Below are 25,480 nucleotides of genomic sequence, written 5' to 3'. Positions count from 1 at the left end.
GATTTCATGAAATCACTGGTTACACAAATTCCCTGTAATATATGTACATACATACATACATACATACATACACACACACACACACACACACACACACACATATATATATATATATATATATATATATATATATATATATATATATATGTGTGTGTGTGTGTGTGTGTGTGTGTGTGCTGTAAGAGAAGGCGGTGATAATGGTGATGGCATGGTGATTGGTAACAATCCCTTTCCTACAATGACGACTTTTCTGGTTTACTCATGCTAACACCAAACAATTTTTATTCAGCTTGGGAAAGAACCTTAGTAAAGTGGGAAATGAAGGCTATGTTTAACCCTTCTAAATCTAATAGCCTCCCACAGCACAACAAAATCGTCGGTCGGGTACAGGAGACAAGGACGTCATCGTGGAAATAGCACTGCTGTAGTTGTGGTGGTGAATATGTTAGCATGATGGTGGTTTTAACGTCTGTATTTTTTTTTAAAATTCCTTCCCTAAACTCTTCCATCCCTCGGAAGCATTTTTCTTTCCCTTCGGGATGCTGAAAAACTTCCTTGGAAGGGAAGGAAAAATGTTCAGGCTGGTAGCCCTATAAAACATAAATGACCCATCCTGCTGATATTTGGTATGATGGAACGTTAAATTTATAAACTGATACATCAAAACACGAATATCTCGTGCTGGGTAATGAAAGCACAACACATTTGAGATGTGGGAGGTCGCCACCACATCCACACTATTGGTTTGTATTCAGCCATAAATGCCATTCTGGCAAACACCGCAGCGGTGTTCACTCCTCAAGACAATATTTTGATAATAAATCATATTCGAGGAATATTATCATCCTTAATGTTATTAGTAAATGTAAGAATCACTTGTTAAGGCCCGTCTCATGTACTCGCATGGCGACGCTCTTTTTTTTTTTCTTTTTTTTTTTTTCCCAGCTGAAAGACATAAGCCGAACCACTCATATGACCTTGATGGCAGATTTTCCTTTTTCGGGCAAATTAACAAGCAGAATGTTTCTTGAAAAAAATCCTCGTGTGTCCCTGGCCATAATGTATAAGATTTGTCAGTGTCACATCATGTAAGACTGGATAAGTATTGGAGGTAGTACTCCGTCTGCCTGATTATGTCTGGCTAATTACTTCAGCCTACATGGGTAACACTTTTAAAGAGATACAAATAGTCTGGCCATGTGGAGAGGATGGAGGGTGAGAGACTGACGAGGAGAGTGTATGTGAGTGAGGTGGAGGGGGGGAGAGGGAGGGGGAGGCCGAGGATGAGATGGAGGGATGGAGTGGAGAGGTATATGAGAGAGGGGGTGTGAGTTGGGTGCAGGGCAGTGAAATGGCGAGGGACAGGGCGACGTGGAGGCGATTTGCTTGTGGCCACCCCGTAAGGGATTGAGGCGGCTGGCAATAGACAGACAGATTGACAAATAGCGCTTAAACATTAGTATAGCGTTGTAAACTGCTTCAATAAAGCTATACAGTAACTTACATCAACATTTTAAATATATATATAAATTATATAAGACAATCAACCACAACAGAACGCACAAAACTTTTCAAGGAATTTTTGTAGAGACGGGTCAGGTAAGTCCTTAAAGTTCCAATAATTTCTGCTGCCCATAGGAAAAATCTTTCCCTTCGAGCGGCTCAGGAAGGGAAGGAATTTTTAAAGAATACCAATTCAGCTAAAGATTTCCTTCCTATGGCTCTACAAGGGAAGGAAATGTTTAAGAATACGGCCGTAAGTCTCGATGGCATGGGAAAGTCGTAGCACCGCTTCTTAGTTATTTATCTTACATATTACACTATAGCATTTTTTTATACATATCGTATATGCAATTTTCATCGATCTAATATCAACGTACTGTACATCAATAACATACAAGAATATGCTCGTGTGCACTGTGCAGCATTAATCGCCGGAATAAGTGTTACGAAATCTTCAGTCACTTGGACTGGGACGGTGAACTTTTTTTTTTTTATCGGTGGCAAAGGAGATTCGTGGCATCTTTTCCTCAGCGCTTTACCTCACTTACAACAACTTCATATTCTCTGAAATGCTGTTATATATACAGTATATATATATATATATATATATATATATATATATATATATATATATATATATATATATATATGTGTGTGTGTGTGTGTGTGTGTGTGTGTGTGTGTGTGTGTGTGTGTGTGTGTGTGTGTGTAGTTTGCATTAGTAACATACATGTGGTAGATGTTAAACCTTCCATTCCAGTAACGTTTGTCATATTTTTGCTATCTCCTGAAAAGTTTACGCCCAGAAAACACTTTTAAACTAGAGGGGTCTGACAGATTCTTTAAACCCATCACTGCTAAATATAATTGCCAAGTTGCAGAAATCGTCTGGGAGTAGCAAGAGTGTAGTACTACGCCTTCATATTCGTAGTCAAAAGGTTATAAGGTGTACTAGGCAAAATAAACTGCTGTGGAAGAGGGGTTAAGATGTCCCCAAAGCCAACATGAATATGACTGAAGGGTACAAAGAAAAGCAAACAGCAACAGACCTGCTGGTCCTTTCGTGGCTGTTTGGTATAAGGAAGGTTGCAACCAACAATCTATTTAATCAAGGATGACAAAACAGGAAGGCTTTCCCCACCCACCAGATCTCCAGCCGAGGCTCGCTGGCGTAGCCTAAGTACAGTGCTACTGCTACTATGACTGAGATGGTGTAAGTATGGTGCTCCTGGTATTATGGTTCTTGTAGTATTAATACGGCTATGGTGTTAACCCCGTCTCCAAGATCGTCTCCCCATATCTTCCATTTTTACAAATGCCATATTTCATTCAGCTTGGAAAAAAACCCTGTATGACAGTTGTTAATGAAGACAATACCGAAACCCTCCAGTTACATGCCTCTCCTAAACTTGGCAACATCATGGGGAGACATCAAGAGTAATATTAAAAACCGCTAATTGTAGTGAAGAGGATGGCACTAAGCATTATGGTGTCGGTTGAGACGTTTGGTGATTGAATAGCTATGTAGCAGTGACAATTTATTATTATTATTATCATTACTATTATTATTATTGTCTGGACGTTGCTACTCCTCACCCAGCCCTTGGATGGGAAAGGAGGTCTGGATTGATGATTATTGCGCTGCTATGGTTACGGTATGAGCATGGCAATGGTATTATTAAGGGACTGGTGATATGGCAGTAGTCTTACTCTGGTAACCATTTCACTGACCTCTTCGCAAACTTGTCTTTCATAAGCTAAAGAAAATAGTCTTGTGGAAGCAAGCATATACATGCACTATATGAGGGGTTAAAATTGGGAATACGTAGTCATGGTGGTTAAGGTGTTAGCATGATGATGGTGTAAGTGGAGTGAGGTATAGTCAAGGTAACAGTATAGTGATGGTATATTAATAGTATGGCGGTGATGTAAGTACGGTTATGGTTTAAGTACGATGATAGTACATGGTGTTAACGGTACGGTGAGGGTATTAGCATGGTGATGGTGTAAGTACGTTTGTGCCAGTGGTATGGTGGAAGTGGTGGTGTAAGAAAGACATGGCACTAGTCCAATACCTTACTGCTGGGCTGCCCCGGCTAGAATTACATACCTACGCATCTTCTGTACATCATCATCATATCACCACCACCATCACCACCACCACCACCCTAACCCAATAATTTACAATGGCTTTTTTATTCTAGGTAACTCTGGACGAGCTTATACAGGTTTAGAAGAAACTTCAAACTGAAAAAGTTAGACATGTAGTTAATCCCTTTGCTATTCAGCTAAATAAAGAGGCCTAATGTTAGCTTCCTTAAATGAGATGTCAACGTCATAAAAAATTTTACCCTTTTTTTTTTTTTTTTTATGTTGTTCTTGTCAACGCCCAATTATTATATTAAAGTTTATGCGACCAACCCCCCCTTCGCAGTGAAGGTGTTAACGAGGGCTATACCTAACCACTAAAATTTGAAAAATATATCTAAAGATGAAGATATTGTTTGGATACGATCACTGAAAAAATAAAATCGTAATGAGGCTGACACAATTTCCCTCGACTCTGTCATCATTAGGACCCAGGAAAATGAAAAAGAAACGTATAACTATCTTAAGTCATCACCATCTTTATATAATTTCCCACTCGGGTCACCTAAACAGGCTTAGTACGGCACGATTCAGCAGCATGATAAAACGAAAACAAAAAAGTCTAATAAGCAACACTCAACCCTCGCTTCCCACTATAAAACGGTTAGGTAAGACCCACAAATACGATGAAATAAACTCATAAGAAAACTGTTATCAACCACCTTCATAAAAGCATTCACACTATTACAAATGGGGTAGGCAGAATCCATCGTAGGTAGGATGCAGAAACAGGATAAATGACAATACAAACACATACTCATACTTCAGTAGCTCACTAATACAATTATCTATGCGGCAATGTCATGTGAAAACCCTACAGTAGATCTTGCTATGCAGTAGGTAGGATCCAGAAACGAACACGAAAAAAGAAATAAGAACCACCATCTGTCATCATCCACACCCCTCCCACTATTATTTACTTGGTCAGTACACTCCAGAAACATGAAAACATACGTGTAACATACTGAACAATAATCACAGTGTTCAGTGAAAAAAAATCCAAACCTGCTCTCACTCATGCCAAGTTTTCTACGCTCTTTCTGCCGGTGATTACAGGACACACACACTACCAATTATTTATACACCCGCTAATTAACAATAGCACCTGCTCTAACACCTCCCAGACACATACGACTCTTTATCCATCTTCCCTCGTATGATATCTACATGTTAAAAACTCTTCACCCTAGCTTTCATTTGATTCTTGTTACCAGTACCACCTGATGATTATTAAGGTTAACTCTGAGAAAATATCTCCCGGTGAAGATATGAGAAGCACTCACCACTAAACCCCTCCACTACGAAAAGTCTCCCTCAATTTAAATAAAATCACCTGGTGGCAGCAAGAATAAAACAACGTCATCGTAGTGATGAGGTACAGTAATTAGCCATCGGAAACCCTTACAACCACGTACTGTAGCCAATATTAACGTCATGGCTCGTGTCATTCAAACTAGGTGAATATACTGATATATATATATATATATATATATATATATATATATATATATATATATATATATATATATATATATATATATATATATATATATATATATATATATATATATATATATATATATATATATATATATATATATATATATATATATATATATATATATATATATATCACAAAAAGAAGGTTGTTGGTACAGCATAGAACTGTGTAAAATTCGATAATATAATAATAATAATAATAATAATAATATTAATAGTAATCTACCTCACCATTCTATCCCTAAATAAATTTCAGTTGTTTCTTCAACTCCTCTTTCACAGAACTACCTCAAAATGCATATTTCTGCTAAGTAACTAAACTAAACATTGCTTAATTACACTTTGCTAACACTTTACCGACATTATTTTCATTGCGTGAAGGGAGGAACCTGACGTCCGTTTTCGTCGCGTACACTTGTTTCCCATCTCTTTCGCCTGTGGAAGGAACCAGAGCATTTTTTTTTTTTTTCCTAGCGCGATATCCCGAAAAAAAAAAAATCTATCGTTAATATATCACAAGTTTTCAAATACTTACAATGCTACAAAATCTTAAACATACTGTGTTAACGATGTCACTAAAATTCATACACTTATAAATATTAGTATCTGTGACATTCTGAAGCTCGTAATGACATGTTCCACGTACCTTAAATACAAAAGGCGCCATCAGCTTGTGTTTCGGCTTGATGTTTGATGTGCTGTAACGAGTATGAGCTATTTTCAATTCACTGCCGTTTGTTTCCGACACTTCAACACAGAAAAGGATAAACCAGGAGGACTGAAGTACACACAATTTTTTATGATCGATGAAGAACAATATCAAAAGACTAACACTTAACTTTCCACTCAATAATTAGCATCACTTTAGTTCCTGCTAGCCTAGCCACTGAAGTCAGCAAATAGACCGCTATGATATTAAAGTTACTCAATATTTCGTGCTGTTTCGAAGTAATATAGGCCAGCACAGAGTACGACTGCCGGGTGGACAGTGCAAGTATAGGGTAGGCAGGTAGGCAGGTGTTGGCTAGAGGGAAGGCTGCCAAAATGGTGTTCAAGGATGCCAAACTGCTGGTCAAAAGGTTAGGAGACTGCCAACACGTAAGCCAAGACCTCACGTGTTGGCAAGCATTTTGACCACCAGTTAAGCATCCTTGACCACTAACATTAAATACACTCCCTCCTCACTACTCGTCAACGTTAACCCCTTCAATCTTAGCAATTTTTTTTTCTTGCTATATCCATACAGTTATTCAGCTAAATGTATATTTGTATAATAGCCTTCATCAACCTTCAACCCAATCCCCCGACAGGAGGATAATGGACCAAAGGACAACTTCATCCTGCAGTCCCCCGGGTTCACATCCACATGAGCCTGAGGCAACAACACCCACCCTAATTAAAATCGTCTAGTAAGAGCTACAATAAATTATATAACTAGCCACATTATAATGTAGTAATGATTAACAGTGTGTGTGTGTGTGTGTGTGTGTGTGTGTGTGTGTGTGTGTGTCCTTACTTATCTTTATTTTGACAGGATTGAGTCAAGCTCGTTTGTCCCTTCTTTTAATACTATTTAATACTTTTCTTTAAAATGGTGAATGTTTTTGGCACACACGCCCTCTTCCGGTAATTTATTCCACTGATCTATTGCCCTGCCTGTAACGCTGAATTTTCTCACATCTTTCTTTAATCTTTTCTAGTTTTCTTACATAATTTCTTGCTGCGTCCCACTGAAGTGTCTAGGTAATGCACTATACAGCATATTCATTAATGTCAATCTTTTTTTTTTCCTTCGACATATTTGTATAGCATGATCATATCGCCTCATTTTCTTCTCGCTTCCAATGTTGGTAATTGTAGCTTTATCAAGTCTTTCTTCACAGTTAAGATCTCTCAGGCTTGGCAACCATCTTGTGACAGCTCTTTATACCTTCTCAATCTTCTCAAAGTGCTTTTTCAAGTGTGGGTTCCATACTACTGCTGCATATTCAATCGTGGGCTTATGAATAATGTATTTATCTTCATTACCATTTCCTCATTGATGTATATAAAGGCTACTCTCATATTCGCTAGATACATGTTCCTTCCTTTGTCATTTATCTGATCTTCTGGTGATGGTCTGTTATTGGTAGGTACTCCTAAATCCTTCTCCTTGTCAGACACCTGTAAACTGTTACTTCCTAGCTTGTAGTCCCAGTCAGGTCTCTCTACACTCTGTCCAATTTTACTACACGGCATTTTTTCTGCACTGAGTTCCATCTGCCAATTATGACACCATTCACGTAAATCTGTTGGATCCTTTTGCAATTCCATACATGAGTTCTCGTTTTATATTGCTCTTTGGCATCACCAGTAAACATATTCATGCAACTCTGTTCCTACGTTATCATATAGTATGTATACCAGAAACATGACTGATGCCAACATTGAACCATGTGGGACCCCATTTGTCACCTTTCTCCAGGACGAGTACTTTCCTCTTAATATTGTTCTCATTTCCATTTCTCATCGAAAATCCTGCATCCACTGCAGTAGGTTCGCCTGGATACCTCCTTTGTATTCAAATTTCCACGTCAACCTTTCCTGAGGAACCCTGTCAAAAGCTTTTTTGAAGTCTAAATATACTGCATGCTGTCTACCAATCCATCTCTTTCTTGCAGTTTTTGTCACCCTGACTTAGTAACTTAAGAGATTTTATGCACGATTATCCTTTTCTAAACCCAAACTGTATGTGTGTGTGTGTGTGTGTGTGTGTGTGTGTGTGTGTGTGTGTGTGTGTGTGTGTGTGTGTGTGTGTGAGTAGTTTACCTTAAGCCCTTTAATATTACGACATATGACCAATATAACTACCAAATGACCAACATAACTACCAAATTTCTCTCAGTAAAACTGTAAGGTGATATAATGGCTGGTTCTTGGGGAAAAAATGGATGTACTGTAATGGGCTTTGACAGTGCTATTCTGTACTGTACTAAGTCCCACTCAGACAGCTGTCCATTTCCTGCTGAATGGGCAACTTTTTCCCACAAAAACTCCATAACAATGGTGAGTTAAGCAAAAGCATTTCATGAGTATGTGTGCCATGTTATTTCCAAGGAATTAATGTACTACTGCTTCTGTTCTTCCTCCTGATGTTCAGTAACCTGAAACATTATTGCAATGTTATTAAATTAGCGTACAGCTAGTTGAACAGTTAGTTTTACCCAACTGATAGTTTTAATTACCCTAACTAATATTAGAGGTCACAGAAGATTAGGAGGAATGGGACAGAAACAACAGTACACCAAAATGCACTTCGTGAGGATTGATAAATAGCCGTGTCATGGGTTAACCCAAGATGCGCTACAGACCTCACAGGAGGCACAATGAGGGTTTGTATGGGCCAAGCTGCAAGCCCCACATGGGGTACAATTTAGATAGTTATAAACAATGACTCGGGGGAACAACGTTACAAAGAATCAGCCTGGCTAGGGTTAAACACAAAGACAGGCCACTGTGTTGCGTAACAATACACAAACAAGAACTGGTTAAATTGCAGATATGCACTAACAGTAAGGGATATCAATACTCCCTGAGCAACTATGAGGCCAAACTATAATTCTATACGGTTTTACCAAGCAAAGATTGCCCTTCTAAACCATGAAATGCAAGCCACAGCTCCAGCTGCGTTAATGGAGTGCAGGTAACAGATCTTGCTGTGTCGCTGACAAAGGAACTGTATTTCATCATTTTCCTCCCAAAGCTCTGAAAAAAAAAACATATTCTCATCCCATACTTACAGCAGCAGATATTTCATCGAAATATATTAATATATGTATGTACATCACCCACTCACTTGATGTAGTGCTGCCTACTTCTTCCTTTCCTTTATCATTCTTTTTCTGTGTCTGCCCTCCTCTCTTCCTCTTTCTCCCATGTTTCCTGTCACTTTTTATTACTCTTTTCTTCTTCAGGTCGCTTTACATTGAGTGACAAGTCAAATGGTTTTCTGTAGGCCAGTAAACCATTTCCAATACTGGGTACGAACTATAATATAACCAACCCATACGTGCTCCCTACGTGTCAACAAGTAGGTTGGCAAAGGGTTAGTGCCTCCCTGTAAAACAACTAACGCAAAGACAAACGGCCAACGTTTATGGGATTATGGAATCTGGCTATATACAGACAGATGGACTGAAACAGTAGACTTGCTCAAACGTGAAGTGAGCAATATGAAGTGGGCTTTTCAGTGTTTACAAATGTTTTTCACTACAATTTCCCTGAACCGTCATATTATCCCCTCATAATGCCAGGGTTGCATGGAAAAGGAATCTTGTATAAGGAAAAAAAAAATGAATCACTGGGCAAATAAACAGTGGAGAGAGAGAGAGAGAGAGAGAGAGAGAGAATCACTATCCTACTAGCAATGCTGTACCTATCACCAACACCTTAAACCCAATGACGTATGCTTTTATTTTTGTTAAAGCTCCATACCCACTCACAAGTAGGCAGGGTTTGCCTCCTTCAGCCTGACAACGTCTTTGCGATTTTAATATCGACACTTCTAAAGCCTTCTATTCAGCTCTTGCAACTTTTCAAACTGGAGTGGCTCATTAACTACTTCAACAAAAGAGAATTTTCCTAAGTTGCAAAATCACTTGGAAGTTGCAAGAAAAAATATATTTATATTTCACCTGATTCAGGAAATTAAGAAAGATGGAAAATGTGGAAATGAAAACACTCCTAAACTTTAAACATGTAACTTTCTCGATATGTTCCCCATATTATCAAATTTAACTCTCAAATGCCTACCAGCACGGCAGATATGTAAGATTTTTCAGGTGCCAAGCACACCAATCTCGCTAGTATGCTACTATCAGGGTATGAGAAAGGCTTATCAATAAAACCGGCAGTTTTAAGCTGAAAATCTTCAGCTGGTTGTTGTTGTTCTTCAGTCTCAGTCTGATCAAGTAGACTCGTTGACCGCAGGTAAGCAACTGCCCCTATCGGGTTGTCGCAAAGGTTCTCTGCACCGTTGATGATGTGTCTGCATCTAGTGCGGTGTGTGCTGTGCAGTGCTCCATTATGTGTGTCAGTTTGTATGGACCTAATCTACAAGCTAGGCACATGTCATCTGTGATTCCGCCCAACCCAAATCTAAGCTAGTACTGTAGTTGATGATGGTGGGATGAAGCCCTTCTCTATGCCAAGCTAGGTGCACTCAGTCACCTCTGTTTACGGACACCTCCAATGGGTGGATGTCAGGAGGTGGGGACTTTTAGTATGTTTTTTTTTTTTTCTTAATGCGAAGAAGAAGGAACCAAAGGCTGAGCCCGCATGGTGTTGAGATTGAGGTGCTGTACTGCCCTGTGCATGAAGTATGTAGGAGCTTTTTCATTGCTAGTGTTGGAATATCTGGAGGTGGGCTACTGTATTGCTGTAGCAGACTGGATAATGTTTGTGGTGATTGTTTTAGGTGCCTAGATGTGTTGTATGTCTCTGTCATGCAATGACCAGGGTGTTGTGTACTGGAACAGGCCGCTGCATAGAATTGTGTACCCTTCACATCAAGTACAGTAGTGCACCAACTTTCGCTACAGCAGGATTCGCGGAATCCACTTTCGCAGCATGCACCAAATATCCACTTTCGCTTGAAAAAAATCGATTTTCGCGCACAAATTTTGGGTTTGGGACAATATTTTGAACTTTGAATTTCCTGCACCGCCCGCCCGCAACCCACCGCCATCTTGAATGACGTCATGTCAACACTCTGTCCACCCATTCCCGCCATTGTGTACGAGCGTGCTAGCTCCATTGTGTTGGATTCTCACGGTTCAATGGCCTCTGCTATACCTGGTAGTGTGGGGAAAGGGCCTGGTGGTGTGGGGGGAGAGCCTGGTGGTGTGGGGGGAGGGCCGGGAGGCAGTGGTGGTGATAAAAAGTGGCCGGAACATTCAAAGTCGGGAGGAAAGGCCAAGGCTAAAAGAGAGTATCGTGTTGGAGTGAAGAAACGGCAGTATAATAATGAAATGAAAAGGAAGATAGTTGACCACATGGACAAGGGCGCAAGAAACAGTGAAATCTTCCGTATATTTAACATCCCAGAATCGACAGCGCGTAGTATGAGGAAACAGCATGGTGGTAGCGAGGCAGCAAGAGGTGGCGCCAATACGTCTGGCATGGCTAAGTAAGCCCGCCACGCGCCTCGGATACTTACCCCCAACATCCATTAAACACCTCAACCTGGTCTCTGTGGTATGTTTCTCCTCATATAATGTGTACTGTACAGTTTTTATTGTTTGTATCTCACAATGCAATGTACAATAGTGATTTGATGTACTGTATTGCAGGTGAAAATGAAAATCTGATGTTAATTTAGGATAACCGGGAACCAATTAGCCTTTTTGCCATAAAGACAATGCCCCAATTTTCGCTAATTCCACTTTCGCGCATTATTTTTGGACCCAATTAGGCGCGAAAATTGGTGCCCCACTGTAGTCACTGACAGGGAGAACTTCATTTTCAAAATGTAAGTGGGGTGTGGGAGTGGTTTTGGTGCTGCCAGTTGCAATGCATAGGGGGCTGTTCTGTATGATTTGCAAGGTCTTCTAGAGGGTATTAGACAGGACAGGCGCCTAAGCTGAAGAGGCACAGGGCATCACTGATCTGATGTAATGTTTGTAGAGTAAGAAGACTTTGTTTCCCAAAGTCCGACCCTGTAGTTGCCCTGGGTGAAGTCTGGGGGTTCACCAACTCCTTGGTCCTTGAAAGTGAGTCTGGTGTCATGTATCACTCCAAGGATCTTAGTGGAAGGTGTGTATGCCATATATACATTGTTATGTGTGATGTGGGAGAATACTTATGTTCATGTTTGCTGCAGATGATGAGTGTGGAGGTGGATTTGGTAGGGGCGATCTTCAGTCTGTTGTCCTCAACCCAAGGCTGCAGTGAGTTGAGGTGGGCCTAGTCCTGTTGCTGTGTGCAGGCTGTTTGCAATGTGATGCGTGGTTGTTACAGTAATGTCATCTGCATATGTGGCAATGTTTGTGGTTGGTTCGGATGTGGGAATATCATGCATGTATAGACTGAAGAGTGAGTGAGAGAATGGAGACCTGCGGAACTCCGTTAGGGAAATTTTGAGTTCGTGATGAATACCCCTGGAATGTACCATGTGACTGTCAACTAAATAAAAAGCTGGCAGCCCAATGTCTGGTGTTATATTCCATACTTGTGCTGAACATCTTGGTGTTAAGTTTGCACCACAGATGGCATCAAAGGCTTTACAGTGAAAGCTCAATTATCCCTGTTCAGAATATCCGGATTTCAGCATATCCGGGCCGTGACCAAATGACACAGTGGTAGGGTAATGTATATTACCCTTACGATAGCTCCTGTTTAAACAGTGAGCATTGGGTTCCTTGCGAATGAGCCACAAGTAAACAGGAGCGAGTCTACCCACCACCCACGCCTCGCTCCCATGACCCACGCAAGAGGGTGGTAGGATGGAGTTTGCTGTGGCAATTGATAAGGAACAGGAGCCACCACCAGAGAGATGCTCTTGTCTGCTCATTCGCAAAACATATGCTTAACTTTAAGTAGTAGAAGCACCTTACCAAATCAGTTCTTCTTCTCCCTGAGAGTCTGTTATATTTTTCTTATTATTTCTGGGGTGATAAATAAATGTTTCTTGTTAAATCTGCTTCCCCATTGTCTTTAGCTGTTCCACTGTGACAACTTTTGTTTCATTTGTCAGCGTAATGGCGGAAGGGACTGTCCTAACCCCACTGTTTAACTAAACCTAACCTAAGCTAGCTTAACTATAATTTAACCTAACCTGACCTAACATACAGTTGGGAACTTGGGAAAAGAAATCCACCTTTGAGTACGTTGAGTAAGTTTCTTCCATTACAATCATAGGTGTGGCTTAACCCCTCAATGGCTGTGGGTTCAGAAATTTGCATGTTCCACTATGCCCAGGGACCATTTATTATGTTCTAAAATCAATTTCTTTTTCATACAGATGTGAAGAGAATTGTCTGATGCACCTGGCAATGTATTTTCTTAGCTTCCTAAACCCATCCTGTGATTTGCGAAAGAATTTATAAAATTATGGTGCATGTGCCATTTGGGCAAAAACATCTGAGATGAAGTTACAGCCTGACTGCTTGGGATGGAAGCATAGGGTCGTGTAAACATACCAGTGACCTTCGTTCCCTTTACATAATTGTTCACAGTTTTTTATAGCTCATGCTAACTCGACATCACTGACATCAGTACGGTAAAGTGTTGTTTGAGGCCAGGGGCTATTAAGAGGTTAATGGAATAAATTAATGTTTGTATCAATACTCTATCCTTCACACATACACACAAGAATGAACAAAAGAATGAGTGCTAAATGTATGCTTAAGTAGGAGAAACCTTTCCAATTCAATTCATATTCCTCCAGTTTGTTTTCTGTATTTTTCTGATTGTTTTCAGAGTGGTAAATTACCTTTTCTTGATGTAAAATTTCCCCCATTATCATCATCAAACTTAACCCCTCAGAAGCCCTCAGCGTTGATGTTGAACAAAGTTTTACTGTACCAGTGTCAGTGACGCTGAGTTAGCGTGAGCTATAAAAAACTACGAACAATCATGGGAAGGGAACGGTCACTGTATGTTTACAAGACACTACACAGACGCTTCCATACAAAGCGGTCCGGCTGTCGCTTCATCTCAAATGTTTTCGCCCATATGGCACAAGCCCTGTAATTTTATGAATTCTGCAAATCATAGGATGGGTTTAGGAAGCTAAGAAACAAATTGCCAAGAGTGCCAGATGATTCTCATTGCATCTGTATGAAAACAAAACTGATTTTAGAAGTTTGAAAAAATGGTCCCAGGGCTAGTCAGGGAAGAAAACAATTTTCTGAACCCATGGCCATTGAGGGGTTAATAAATCAGTCTAACAGTAGTTTTGTTTCCACCAGAATATTAGTGATTTCAGACTATTAGGGCAACCCTTCACACCACACAGCCCAGATAATTGGGCTACCATGGTAACAATACCTACTGTTGTGAGAAGAATACACTGAGCGGGTGTCATGGAGTTGTTGCCATTCGATGCTTGTTGTATGAGATTAATCAGTAAGTGCACTGTTCTGAATCCATGTTGTGAAAAAGCAAGTACATGGAAAGTAACTTACTGAGATCGAGACATTCCTTTATTTTGGATGATGCATTAAGTAGTGTTATGGGTCTGTGCGAAGAAAGGAGTTTTGGGTTTTTGTTTCATTTAAGTAGTGATGATTGTCCCGTGTTTCCAAATACTGAGATTGCTACAGTGTGTGCATGTGTAGTTGCTGATGTTTGTGGGGTCCTGGATGCCTTGTGGTTCTATGTTTCGGGTGCAAGATGCTGGCGCCATCCAAGCCTGTGCTTGTATAGTTCTGTTTTCTTCATAATGTTAAATGTCTGTTCTGGAGTGAAAAGGGTTGTGTTGTGATCAAGTGGAAAGAAATGCCTATGTTGAGAAGGTTGCTTTGCAGACTCTGTGGTTGTTGGTGTTAAATGACCTGTTAATCTCAATTTTACCCTTGTGGTGACGTGTTGTGTGAATGGTTGAGGCGAGCTGTGCTTAACCTGTTCTGTGCCATGTCCGTATACAGTACATATGACAATACCTATACTGGCACAAAATGCTATGTCCATATAAACAGTATATATATATATATATATATATATATATATATATATATATATATATATACAGACAAACCTACACTAGCACAAAATGCCTAGTCTATATATATATATAGAAAGAGAGAGAGAGAGAGAGAGAGAGACAAACCAAAACTGGCACAAAATGTCAAGTCCATACATATATATGGACAAACCTAAGCTGGCACAAAATGCTTTGTCCATATTCGTGTATATATGGACACGATTTTGTGCACATTTGCAGTGATATAAAGTGTGTGCCACCACCACAAGACAGCCTTAGAACAAGAAAGAGGACAAAAAGTACAAGTGCAAAGACTACGATGTCTGCCTGTGTATGGAACCTTGCTTCATAGAACACAATACATTAGAAAATCACAGAACAGGGAAAGCGTGTCTGTGTGAGTGTAAATAATGTATACAGTAAAACTTCGATATAACGGACTTCAATAGACAGGAATCTGCCTTTATCAGACTCTCGGAGCTACCGGACTAAAAAAAGGCAAAAATGGCTGGCATTGGGGGTCAGTCAGCCTCTCACAGTCTCAGCACTGGGGGACGCAAAAGCCGACAAAGGCTCCGGCATGGAACAGGTTAAGTCTGTTGCACTGTCTTATGAGGCAGGTAATCTCTTGTGTAAAGCTTGGATTGTTAGGTCTTCTGTCGCCTCGAGGGATGTGGTGTTTGTCTGCATTGAGTATGATGCTGAATTTTGTAATATGCCCGTTTATGTTGGTGATGAGTGAATTGTTTAGTGTGCTGAAAGGTTGTTTCTTTCCTTCAGTTAATTTTGTCCAGTCTGCTTTCTTATAGTTTGTGTATGTGATGTGTGATCACTCTGGTTTCGATTGTTTCTATAGCAATAATGATGGGGAGATGACCTGTAGTGAGTCAGCGTTCTATTCGCAAAGTAGTGCTGAGTGCTGATGTTGGAGAAAAGAATGTGATGATGTCTGGGGAGAAGGGGGCACAATCTGCCTGGTGTAGGATGAGGGTGTATTGTGAGGTGTCATTGTAAATGCAAATGTTAAGTTGTGAAGCAATGTCAAAGTATCTGTGGTTGTTTTGTGTTCATACCAGGCAGCGCTCTAGCATTAAAGTCCCCAGCAATGACAGTTAGATGTCTCTGTTAAGAAGAGGAGTTAAGGTTGTACTGTGCTAGTCCAGCATGTGAGGGAGAATGTAAGTGTGGAAAATGTTGATATCTTGTTTGCGACCAGATCTGACACTTAGTGGCTGTACTAATGTTGTGTAATTCTGGAAAAGGTATTGTGTTACTTGTATTGTCTTTGTAAAGGGCTGATGGAATAAAGTACCGGGTGTGTAAGAAGGCCTCCTGCATGACCCTCAGTTCTTTTTGGGCATATGTGTGAGCAGTGTCTGATTTGGAAGGTCTGCTGGTGTGTTTGTGGGAGCAGAGGTGTTGGAGAGCTAGGGGGAGTTGTTTGGTGTGGCATGAGGGGTGTCTGTGGATGTGTCACACCTGTCACACACACATGTGCTGTGGCATTTGTTGTTGTAGTGCATGAGCTGTGGATCCATTCTCTGCATGAACTGCCTTGAACAGATCCACATGTATGTCTGGAACTTGTTGGGAGCAAACAAAGAACATGTCAACTCTGGAACTGTCTCCCTCTGTCTGTATTTCCTGCTTCCTATGATCTCCAGTCTTTCAAACGCAGTGTGTCCAGGCATCTTGAAATGATCGGATCTTGAATTCGGCTCTCTCTTGTATTTTGTTTTTCTCTTGGAAGGAATAGTTTTGCGGGATCCGTTGCCTTTGGTTCCTTCTTCCTCACTATCTATTCTATCTATTGCCAGATGCCATAATCCCATAAGGGGTGGCCCCTTGACTTTGAGTTATTTGTTTTACAGGGAGGGGCACTAACCCTCCACCAACCCACTTGTTGACACGTTGGGAACACGTATGGTTTGGTTATACAGTATCGTTACCACCCAGCGTTGTAAATGGTTTCTTGACTTACAGGGGAGAAAAAAAAAAAGTATCGCATTTGGAGCCCAGGATTGCTTTTGACGTCTCCAGCTACTGTGAGAAGCAGGGCTATGGCCACTAGTTATCTCTCCTGGTGTAAAAAAAAAATGGCATAGGAAGCAGCTGCCCCCATGCAGGAGCCAGCACCATGCCAGGCTGGACCAGGGTCCTCCTTGCACCATGCACGGCAAGTTGAGGAGGTTCTGCTGAATCTGCTTCTCTCCACCCAGGTCAATGATGGCACTGCAGGAAGACTCCTCTCCACTTCTTCAGCTGGTAGTCCTGGCATGAGAGCAGTGTTTCAAGTAAGGACTGGATCTATCCTACAGTTAGGTCAACTATTGACCACATGAAGACTTGTCATTTAACTTGATGCAGCCAGTCAGACCTGACATATGTTTGTACACTATGTACAAGCAGGGTTTGCTTATCTATATGTTCTGTGACTACTGAAAGCTTTCTAAACAAATGACATTTGACTATACATTTGCTCTTTCACATTTTCCAATTATTTCTTAGCCACTAACTACAGTGTAGCCTCGTTATGCGATAGGGTTGCGCCAAGTGAACACATATTGCATAACAAGGGCAATATGACGTGGGTTCAGTGGGAATAGGGAGGTGACCTCAACCAGAATGCCTTTAAAAAAAAAAAAAAAAAAAAAAAAAAAAAAAAAATGCCACCCACCTGATGTTTGTCCTATGCCAGCGTGAGTCGTCACCAAGGGGAAAGTTGGTGGGCCTAGACAACCACTCCACAAAAAAGATACAGTATCACTTCACTTATCACACACTGAACGATCTGTTAAGCACCTGCACTGTAATTCGGCAATAACAATATCTTTTCAGTGGCCTTTCATGCACAAAATAGAACGAAGGGCAACAATCACTGCCGATGTAAACACTAGGCGGCCATTTTGGCTTGCATGTCACCATGTCCACATGAGATTCTCAGAGGCAGCAGTCGAAAATATCATTGTAACAAAATCGCAACTAATTTTTAAAAGCTGTACAAGGCAGAGTACAGCTTTTTAATTATCATTGTAGCAATTTATCCCCTAATGAGGTGTCTTATAACGAGGCTGCACCATACTCTGCGTTTCCTTTGCACATTAACCACTACACGACATGGGTTCCTTCAGTTATGACTAAGGTATGTAGTGACTGTTCCCTCGGTAAACTTTCCAATAAGGAATGTATGAACAAAAATGACAATACGGTTACATTCTTCCAAGCTTGTGGAATTTTGCCAACGACAAGAATCCAAATCTGAGTAGGTGAGAACTGCACTTACAGTACTTTTTGCTGAAGATTATCATGTTTTGGTTAGGTAATCACAGACCACTTCCCAAACCACTTGGCCGCCTCAACCAGTTTACTGGTTAGGTTAAGCAAGGATTATAATTACTTTCCCTGTAATATATACATCTATACATATACACTGTATACATACATATATATATATATATATATATATATATATATATATATATACACACACACACACACACACGAGTTTTAAATGGCACATTATTCCTCTTTTGTTAAGTCCTGCCCACTTTTGGTAACCATTAGGACTACCAAGGGAACAGAGGATATGAATTAGATATCAGGCATTTCCTTCAAAGGTTATCAACACTGCTAACCACATACAAAAATTAGGCAGTTATTTTTTCCTTTCTATATTGGCTACCTACAGTAATGACAGCAGTAAAACCAGAACTGAAAATATAAACCCATCTATTCTTCCAATAAGAAGCACCAAAGTTTTAACTGAATACAGATGAGGAAAATCAGCTACCCTGTAAACTACAGCAATGGGTTTTCCCATCAATCTAATGCTGGTTAACACACACACACACACACACACACACACACACACACACATGCAGAAGTACAGTATACATGTATCTCATATTAAAGTAATATCATAATTGTCAAAATGCAGTTAAGTTCCAGCAGCTTTGTAAAAAAAAAAAAAAAAAAAAAAAAAAAAAGTGCTTTCACTGGACAGTTTTTGCAATGATACAAAAAAGCATATTTTAAAGTATGGGTATGCAACTCAAGTTAACATCTACCACAGTATGGTTTCTAGAGTTGAATTTTATGGGGGACTGCACAAAAAATAAAACAGGAAAAGGAAGTGTGCCTAAACAAGGCTCCAGAGCCTTCCCATGATCTGTTTCAGGTCACCTGTTACCTGTTCACACTTGAACAAAGTGTGGCAAATTCAACTTTACATTGACTCACGTGTTCTGGAAAACTGTAGTTGCCTGCTGGGCATCAAGTGATGTACTGTAAGTTGCACTTAAAAATTGAGATGTAGAGCTAATCTACACCTTTAACCCGCCGCATCCTGTTGATGTATGGGTAAGTCTCCAGATTTTGTCGCAGTGACACCCAATGACGTACCCATAGGTCTTGCAATTGCAAGGTCTGTCATTTGTACATTCTTCAAATTTTGTGCATGATTTTTGGTGCGTATAAGCGAGACAACTTCCTCTACCCGAGGCCAGGCCTTACCCCGAGTGACCTCCCCCCCCCTCCCTGCACGCCACTGTCTCGGCAACTCACCTGTTACCAGTGTAACCTGGCCAGTAAAAACATGTCGCGCCACGGTATGAAATTCAAGGCGAGAGTGACTCCCCAGTTGATGACAATGTGGAGGATAAACTTTACGTGGCTCCAGAGGAAGAAACGAGATGAAGTGATGAGGAGGTAATGTCACCAGAAAGGCGCGGTATGTTGATGTGTTTGGTGAGTGAAACAACGCTTATATTGCCTATATTACTGTGTGAAAACCAATGTACTCTTATACTACATACAAATTCGTACCAAATAAATATCTAACTATCCTGAGTGGCTTGGAATAGTTACCCCTCCCATAGAAAACATCTTCTGTGGAGCCTGGCTCTATAGAACATGGTGCCAGGTAAGGGGAAGGTCACCTGTTTAGACCATTTTTAAGGTCAGGTGAGCACTTTCTCTCTCAGAATTTTTGTTTTTTCATAAAATGTGGTTTTAGAAAAAAAAAAAAAAACTTTGAAAATCTGCCGGGATTGAGGGGGAGTCAATCGTGAAAAATCTGCTGGGACGTGGTGGGTTAAGATGCTCTGATATTACTCTAAGACAATGGTACTGTAGTCTATCTATCAATCTATTGCCAGACGCCATAATCCCGTACGGGGTGGCCATTTGACTTTGAGTTATTTGTTTTACGGGGAGGGGCACTAACCCTCCACCAACCCACTTGTTGACACATAGGGAGCACGTATAGTTTGGTTATATGCTTACCACCTAGCATTGTAAAGGGTTTCCTGGATTACAGGAAACCATTTGGCTTGTCACTCAATGTAAAGCCACATGTAAAGGAAAGAAAAGCAATAAGAAATGACACGAAAGATGGGAGAAAGAGGAAGACAGGCACAGAAAAAGTAAAGCAACATTTTGTTTCTGCCTAAAGCAGCAGAAGTACTTTACCAACTGACTTTTGCTTTTTCCTGAATGCTTTTTATATCTCCATACCTTTTTTTTTTTTGACCTGGTAATTATTTCCAGTTACCCAGGTTCCCAGAAGTTTTTATTCGTTTTTTTCTCTCTTGCTTGCATCCTTCTTTCTTATGCATAACGGCTGTGACTTGCTGAATTCCACTTGAACCACTGCAAACCAAACCTTACGGTACCTAATCAACTCTGAACCAAGGCATAATCCAACCCTACCTGGACATACTTTAACCTACTGTACTTTGAGTACCAGTAAGCTTAGGTCAACTGCTAACAGGCTCTCTAGCAGCTTTAGTGACTTCATGACAATGCACAGGAAAGAGTAATGTAACATCAATAAATCGGAAATTTACAATAACAGGGAACAATCATCTATGATGATAACAAAAACACCAGTATCAGTATGGGAAACTATCTACAGTATCTATCTATCTATTGCCAGACGCCATAATCCCGAACAGGGTGGCCATTTGACTCTGAGTTATTTGTTTTACAGGGAGGGGCACTAACCCTCCACCAACCCACTTGACACGTAGGGGGCACGTATGGTTTGGTTATATGGTTACCACCCAGCGTTGTATATGGTTTCTTGGCTTACAGGAAACTATTTGGCTTGTCACTCAATGTAAAGCCACCTGTAACAGAAAGAAAAGCAATAAGTAGTGACAGGAAAGATGGGAGAAATAGGAAGAGAGGAGGGCAGGCACAGAAAAAGAATGATAAAGGCTAAGGAAGAAGTAGGCAGCACTACATCAAGTGAGTGGATGATGGTCGCCACCACCTACCACTAGTATGGGAAACAATGTGGAAAAATTCAGTTCACAAATATTCCTGCTGCATAGTTTAAGGTATTAAATACCTAAATTAGGGTACTACCAGCAATAATTTTTCCCCAACAATCCCCCACACCAGGGCCTGTACTGTACTGTACATACTGTAGCTACTAAGACAGTGTCATAATGTCAAGATTTTGTCCTAAGTCTTCAAAATGATGGAAATCTGTTCTAAACTCTTAGGGGTAAGTCATGAGTTCACAAGATCCACCCTAACTTGAGCAATAAGTAAAGACACCTTCCTCAGTGTTTTACCACTTAGGATGAGATTTAGGTCAATCACTGGGGTAAATATGGCTACTACTTCACCATAACAACAAATTCTCCAGCATTAACCTAGGTGTTTGTGAGAAATAGTATTAGAGTGACCTTGCTGATGCTGAACTGATCAGAAAATACAACCTCGACCATGTAGGCATTATTTTTGTGACTGACTTGGTTTGAAAACATAACAAGCCCCACTGCAAGGAAGACACAGCTTTGCAATAGTGAATACTTGGGGCCTTCACAACAGATTATTAGCAGGGTCATCACTGAAATACTAGACTCCCTCATCAACTAATGTACCATACTTAAACAGTTAATAAAATTCCCTTACACTCCATATGAAACTTTTGGGAACAAAGTTGAATTTTATATCCGTGTCAGCCTTTTAACCCTTTCACTACAAGGAAGAAACACCACTCATAATACAGAGGGGCAGAAAGGGATGGAGGAAAATGAGGACAACACTGAGATGTAGTGAAGAGGAAGGGAGGGAAGTAGGGAAGGAGGGGCAGAACAAGATCAGGGAGGAGCGAGGTGAGGTGAATTGACAGGCAGTCAGTGCTGTAATTTGCCAAGCAAAAGCTGATTAATATCAGTATCTGTACTGGAAGGGAAAATTACCCGATAACTGGAATCAGCTGAGCAACAATAAAAGATAAATATATAACCGTTTGTTTTACCCAATGACCATAGACTTATCTCTCCATCATTTTAAGTGTCAACTAAGACTGCAGTGATGATTATTTTCCAAAAATACAGACATATCCCACACTCTGTTCATTGCCTTAAATGGTAAAATGCTTGAACTAAAACATATAAAATATTTAGACCATAATGCTACATCACTGTGGTCTGAAGGAAACTTGACACAAAAACAATACCTAAACAGCAGCCTTCTGTCAAGGAGCTATGGTGGACATGTAGGAATATGCAAATCAGGTGGTAAACTCATCCAACGCAGTGTACACTGGTGGTGTTCCATTAATGATATGCTTAATGTTTACTTTCGATGGTACTGTATAACAGCTGAAATATATATACTGTATATATACTGTATACAGGTCTCCCTCATTTTACGCTGTATCGTTTTACGATATTTCGCATTTACGATCCTTCTTCTTTAGTACCAAGTGTTCATTTTACGATTGAGCTCCCTCGCATTTACGATTGGGCATGTGGAAATCCCGCGCTCATGGGCAGATCAGCTGAGAGTTGCGTGGCATACCCGCCCCACCCACACAGTTTCCCAGGCTTTTGCCAGTCTCACCCGCATGCTTGTTCAGCATACAACCTCGGTGCGTCTGTGTGCATCAGTGCCCAGGATATTACCATTTCTTTTGTTCTTCATATTTTGCACCCCTAGTGCCACCACCGTGATGTCTTGTAAACACCCTGCAACATCTGGTGCTGGTGATATGAAGCCAAAGAAAGCAAGAACGTCCTTAACCCTGGAGTCTAAGCTTAATATCGTGAAGCGGCACGAAGCAGGTGAGGGGGAAAACTCCATCGCTCGTTCCATGAGTCTTGCACAGTCGACTGTATGGACTGTTATAAAGCATGCTGTCAACATTAAGAAAGCTGGGGAGACAAGCACGACTCTACAATACATAAAACATCATCATTATTAATGCATATTAGTGCCAACGGCCATACCACATTGAGTACATCGCTTCCCGTTCGATCAGCGAAGTTAAGCAACGTTGGGTCTGGTTAGTACTTGGATGGGTGACCACCTGGGAACGCCTGATGCTGTTGGCATAACGTTCTCCCTACGTGTCAAGTGGGGTTGGTGGAGGATTAGTGCCCCTCCCTGTAAAACAATTAACTCTAAGCCCTTGGCCACCCTGTTTGGGATACATGGCGTCTGGCAATGAATGAATGAAAGATCACTTGTATGGGTCTTGGGTTCCTTATACATAAGTCCAGGAACGCATCCCTATTTTTCCCATTAAGCCTTAATTTCGCTTTAAGATAATGCGGTTTACGATTGCCTTTCTGGGAACGCATACCAATCGTAAAATGAGGGAGACCTGTATACAGTATATATATATATATATATATATATATATATGCAAAATAACTACAGAAGAAATGAAAGGAGCGACAGTGAGTACTTTCGTATATTACATCTTCACTGTCGCTCCTTCCATTTCTCCTGTGGTTATTTTGCATACATATCTTCACGGTGAAGTGAAGTCTCTGCATACATATATATATATAGAGAGAGAGAGAGAGAGAGAGAGAGAGAGAGCCTCTGTGGTACAGTGGTAAAGTGTGCGTTTGGCACGCTGGTGAGTGCGGGCTCGCCTACCGCCATAGTTGTAAAAACTTTGGGAAGCGTTCACCAACCCACTTGCTACTTTGGCGGACACAAGGGGTGCTGTGGTTGAACCAGTGTCGCATACTAGTATGCTTGCACCCAATCAGCTTAAGGCGGGCCGATTACACTTGGTTCACAGACTACACACACATCCAAAGCCACTACAATACTACAATCACACTCACAAGCATTTCTCACCCTACATACAGTCTCTACCAGACAGCCTAAGCCACTTGGTAGAGATACATTGGCTGTATCATCCCTGCTTCGGTAGGGATAGGCTGGTCCTGCAGTGGACCTCAATGGCGATGATGATGATATATATATATATATATATACAGTAATCCCTCTAATATCCGGACGCCCAATAACCGAACATCCCCACTAACCAAACCTTATCGTCCTGGGATCAAACATTCCCAAAATGGTCCGAAAATCCAAAAAAATTGGAAAAAAAAATCGATTTTTTGCCGTCCGTAATTTGAACTTGCCGCGCGCGCCGCGTGAGAGCATTGTTTTGGTTCGTCATTCCTCCGACGTCCGATAGAGCGCCGCTGCATCCTCCCCACTTCCCGCCTGTCTCTCACCGCGACAAGACCTACGCTCTTCGTCATGGCTGCCCACGTGCTCGCTTTTGTGGTGGTGCCGTACTTGCTGCAAGGCCTCCTGCTGCTCTCTGCCCTACTCTTAGTGTGTGTGATGATGGCCCCGCCTCCTGAGAAAAGGAAGAGAGAGTGGTGTTGACTCTGGAGAAGAAACGGGAGATATTGGAGAAGGTTGATGCGGGTTGGTCTTCCTCTCGCATTCTCCGCGAGTTCAACCTGGCCCGGTCGACTTTGTTTGATATCAAGCGTTCCCGAGACAAGCTCATGCAGTACACGGCTGACTTCTCGTCGAGAAGCAAACGCAACATGGAGAGGAAGGTTATGTTTACTCCCCAAGTATGCAGAGATCGACCGCTCCACGTTGATTTGGTATCGACAGCAACGTGCAGCTGGTGTGATGGTACGTGGAACGGAGCTGAAGGCTGCTGCTGAGAAGTTTGCAAGGCTTCACGACGCCCTAGACTTCAAGGCATCCGAGGGTTGGCTCTTCGCGTTCAAGTTGCGACATGGCCTTACTAACCGTAAAGCACATGGCGAAGCATTGGACGCTAACGAGAGATGGAGTGGACGAGTTTCGGCACAAGGTGAAAGGCTTGATCGACAGGGAGGGCCTCACTCTCGGTCAAGTCTATAACGCTGACGAAACTGGCTATTCTATCGCTCGGTGCCAACGAACACTCTCGCCGATGAGACGGAGAAGCGTGTACCTGGCCGCAAGCTTTCTAAGGAACGGATATCTGCTTTGTGTTGTGCCAATGCTAACGGCATGCACCGGCTTAAGCCCGTTATTGTTGGCCGTGCAAAGCAGCCTCGGTGCCTTCGTGGGGTGATGGATGTCCTTCCTGTCGTATGGTACCATTCTTTGAAAGCATGGTTCACAGCTGTGATTTTCAAAGACTGGTTTCACCATCACTTCGTCAAGGAGGTCATACATTACCAGACGAAGACACTGGAAATTCCTCGCGACCAGGTAAAGGCTCTCCTTCTCCTCGACAATGCACCTGCCCACCCGTGCGACAAGGACTTGGTTGCTGAGAATGGCCGTATTAGGTGCATGTTTCTGCCACCTAATACGACTGCTCTCATTCAACCAATGGACCAAGGAGTGATCGTGGCAACAAGCGCCTGT

At 41.3% G+C, this 25,480-nt stretch overlaps 1 protein-coding gene and 1 non-coding gene across 2 annotated transcripts in view; one reads left to right on the top strand and one right to left on the bottom strand.

The window, feature by feature from the left end:
* LOC145401943 (uncharacterized) overlaps nt 1-25,480 on the bottom strand; it is a 174,489-nt gene that overhangs the window by 144,508 nt on the left and 4,501 nt on the right. The gene's annotated exons all lie outside the window — the stretch shown is intronic.
* On the top strand, nt 23,066-23,184 carry LOC145402520 (5S ribosomal RNA). The gene has a single exon (XR_013897814.1). It is a non-coding gene; the product is annotated as a 5S ribosomal RNA (ribosomal RNA).

The sequence above is a fragment of the Coenobita brevimanus genome, chromosome 57, assembly GCF_032717465.1.
Source record: "Coenobita brevimanus isolate Jiangsu-jjx chromosome 57, ASM3271746v2, whole genome shotgun sequence".
Taxonomy (NCBI): Eukaryota; Metazoa; Arthropoda; class Malacostraca; order Decapoda; family Coenobitidae; genus Coenobita; species Coenobita brevimanus.
This window is presented reverse-complemented; position numbering and strand designations above follow the sequence as displayed.